The 3,621-nt window shown below is 40.1% G+C and overlaps 1 long non-coding RNA gene across 1 annotated transcript; it reads right to left on the reverse strand.

The window, feature by feature from the left end:
• Positions 1 to 1,434: 1,434 nt before the first annotated feature.
• On the reverse strand, positions 1,435 to 3,274 carry LOC148375014 (uncharacterized). Its single transcript, XR_015851258.1, has 3 exons — positions 3,180 to 3,274; positions 1,843 to 1,937; positions 1,435 to 1,722 (listed from the first exon to the last, which is right to left on the reverse strand). It is a non-coding gene; the product is annotated as an uncharacterized LOC148375014 (long non-coding RNA).
• Positions 3,275 to 3,621: the final 347 nt, after the last annotated feature.

A 3,621-nucleotide genomic window follows, 5' to 3' on the forward strand; every position in this document is an offset into this window, starting at 1 on the left:
TATCTTCATTACTCCCTGCAGAGGAAGGGGCTCATATCAGTGGGTTTGCTTGTGTGGTGGGCTGTCCGGGGAAGAAAGTTCACGATTATCATCTTCATCTATTTTGGCTCTTTTAATGTCCTTCTAACGTGTTCCAGACTAGTTCAGAGAATGCAGTCAATGGAGCAACAATGTGTCTAAGGTTGCAGCCAACATTCTGAGCTCCTCAATCACTTGGCCTTGTTTGAAGAGCAGAAGCACTCAAAACTTTGGACTTTTACTTTTTTTCTGCTTCTGTCTTTTGAATTTTCCAACAGGGAGCCGTAAACCTCTGCACAAAGGGCATCTAGAGGTGGAGAGCTCCACAGCTTGAGTAATAGAGGCTTTGACACGCAGTGCACCTTGGGGGTACTTGATCCCTGGGAACGCCACACGGCCTAGGGAGGATACGGTCTGTCGAATTCACTTTCCCTATGTGCCGTTTCCTCAGCAACAGCAGCCTGAGTTTGTAATAAGGTGAAATAAAAATACACTCGTGACAGGTGCCAAAGGCAGGAATGTTGGGGGAAAGGACAAGTTTAAATATTATCATCGTGCTGATTACTTCCTTTGTTTTTTATATATATTTTTTGGGGGTCTTGTTTGACTTTTGGCACTATGTCACCGCAACAGATTGCAATTCTTCATTTTTAAATTACATCTTGATTTTTTATTTAGCATATTGCAGAGCATATGCGTTCAAAAAAACAGATTTAACTACAATTTAATTTTAATCTATTGTCCCTCCAAGAAACATTGATTTGAAAGTGGAAAGAAATGAGGCAAGAACTTGAACTTGCAAGGAAAACAGGGAGAAAACTCAGATAAAAGATCCCAACCTGTTCCAAAGGCCTTTGCCTGAGTCCCTTATTTTTATCAAATCTCCTAAGTTACAAAAGTGATCAGAAACATGATTGGCTGAAAATGACAACGTTGAATCCATTCACACTAGTCAAAACAATGAACAAAAGTGCACAATAATAGTCAAAATTAAAAAATTGGCATCCTATAAAATCTCCTTTACGGGTGTACAATATTAAAAAAAGAATAAACTTATCAAACACAAAAAACTAAAAAACAATAACAATTACTATGACAGCAAGGTTATTCAGAATTAATTAAATCCAGGTCCATGAACACAAAAATCCGGACACAAAAAACAACTATTACATATTATTCGTCATTTAAATGTTGTAATTCTGTTGTTTGGGATTAGAGATTAAATATATTTACTGCAATTATTGCATTTAGTGGTTTCAAAAAACAAATGTTAAGGTTTTTTCGAAATAAAAAATGTTATTCTTCTTCTCATCGTTGTGTTTTATTAGAAGTTTTTTTCTCAATGCTGTAAATGTCCAGTTGGAAAGGGTTGAGGCAAAAACACAGTAAATGGGGAAACTAAATTCTGCGGTTTCTTATTGTTTTCACCCTAATCCTTCTCATTTTTTCATCTTACCATGTAAATTTTCAATACTCTTTGAGAATGAAAAAAGGCAAGTGATGTTGAAATTGTTGTAATTATATCATGAAATTCTCAACATTCCACCATTTGAAGCGTATGCAATTGCGTGGGTGGACAGTGCTTGTGCGAGAGTGTTTGCACTGCTTATAGCACAGCGGAGGATTTATTTGAACAGATGTGAACCTTCAGTGCCAGAATGACCTCAGGTCCTACTTGGCTACATTGCCGTTGATCTCTCCACCCTGGAAAAATAACACACGCTTTAACAGACTGACCTGTGGTAGAAAACACCCACAAACAACAAGGCCATTCTGCTCAAAACTGAATCTCCTTGAAGCCTGATCCATGCCCACCTCTCTCACCTTAGAGTAATGTTCCTCTCAGATATACAGTAGCCAGTGGTCGGCAACCACCAGGCAGCGGACCGGTACCAGGCCGAAAGTTGTTTGGTACTGGGCTGCACAGAAACAAAAAAATGTTGCCCTTGATTTTTGCTTGCATATTTATTCCTGTATACAGTATTCCCCAGGTTATTGTGGTTAATGGGGACCAGAACCCCCTGCGAAGAGTGAAAATCAGCGAAGAAGTGTCACACCTTCATAAAAGCTCCCAAAAGTCAAACTTACTCGAGAGGACATCCCTACCGACTGAAAGCATATGACTGGAACAATATAACTATAGATGTACAAATAAAAAAACAGAACACAGAATTGCATTTGAATGGTCTTAATTGTCATTATACAAGAGTACACCAAAATTTGCTAGGCTTCCCCTTTTAGAGTCAAGTGATTTAGAGAGTGGCTGGCTGGCTAGCTGCATGCTTGCATTGGATATCCTCGAAATAAGCCAGGTCTTTGTGATGATCAAAATACGAGTTTCACAAATGTAGCTGTTTCCCACGAGATGCAGCCCCAAGTTATCTGTTTCAAAGGCAATTGATCTGACATTGGTGAGATACAGGTACGACAGGGGTGGCTAGGTTAGCCGTAGCAGTGGGCTTTCCAAACCCAATAACAATCCACAGAGCACCCGCTGGTGATCACCATATTGCTCTTTTAGGACTTTCCTCAGAGTTCAAATTAATTGATGAAAGTCTTTTTAATGTAACAAGCCACTAAAAGCCATCTGCCTCCACGCAAAAATAGTGTATGAGTATCAGCCATTAAAGCACTGCTGAAAGGCACAGAAAATGGTTTCAAAATGTTCTATTTGTAGCTTTTCACCAATATAACAATCAATGTAGCTACATAGTTAAACAATTATCAATGTTTAGGAACACGCTTAATTAGTATTTTCAATTTCTTTGAGTAAGTGTCTATTTTAGAGCAATTTGCCCTACAAAAGAATGTCAGCCGCTGTTAATCACAAAGGAAGAAGAAATGGAAAGGCAAAGCAAAAGCACCATGGAGCAGTGTTGGGGTCATTTTTAGGCACACTTTTTAAGAAACAACGCAACGATTTCAGGCATTTACAAGCGCTTCAATCAAAATTCAAGCCCTTTTCATCCTGTGAAAACAAAACATCAAAATTCAAGCATTTCAAATGATTCCAAACACCTGTACAAACCCTGGATACAGAAACGGTTGCCGACCACTACAGTACCAATCCGAAAGTAGATTTATACACAGACTGGGCGTAATGGAGATTTTATATAGAGTGTGCAAAACAGAGGCAAGCTTACAGAGAGTTCAGAGGTTACCTGCAAGAGCCATAAAGCCAAAAATGTACGTGTCACTGCGAAAGAAAGGGGAGGTCAACACCGGAGTAAATGTTGGAGGGTCGACAAGGATGAAGAGACAGCAATGTTTGGAGAGAAGACAGAAGAGAGCCGCACTAATTTATACCCTGATAATTGGAAACAGCAGACGCCCGCACCTGAACCGCATTCTCGGCCCCTACGGCCAGCCCGGACAACGTGGGAGGGTGATGAAGGCTGACGGGAAAGAGAAGGGGGCTTTCAAGAGTTTGGAAGAGATGGAAGTCAGTGTCAATAGCAGCCTTGTGTTTTGTGGGATCGGCTTGTGTATATTGTTGAAGTACCATTAGCATCTAGGTCTGATCTGAGGTTTATATTTTGTTGTGACGGAAGCACACATCCACATTCACAGTTAGAGTTGGACCACCCTGCCACAATTGAGAGC

Source organism: Urocampus carinirostris, chromosome 1 (assembly GCF_059441175.1).
Source record: "Urocampus carinirostris isolate Australia breed hairy pipefish chromosome 1, RoL_Ucar_1.0, whole genome shotgun sequence".
Classification (NCBI taxonomy): Eukaryota; Metazoa; Chordata; class Actinopteri; order Syngnathiformes; family Syngnathidae; genus Urocampus; species Urocampus carinirostris.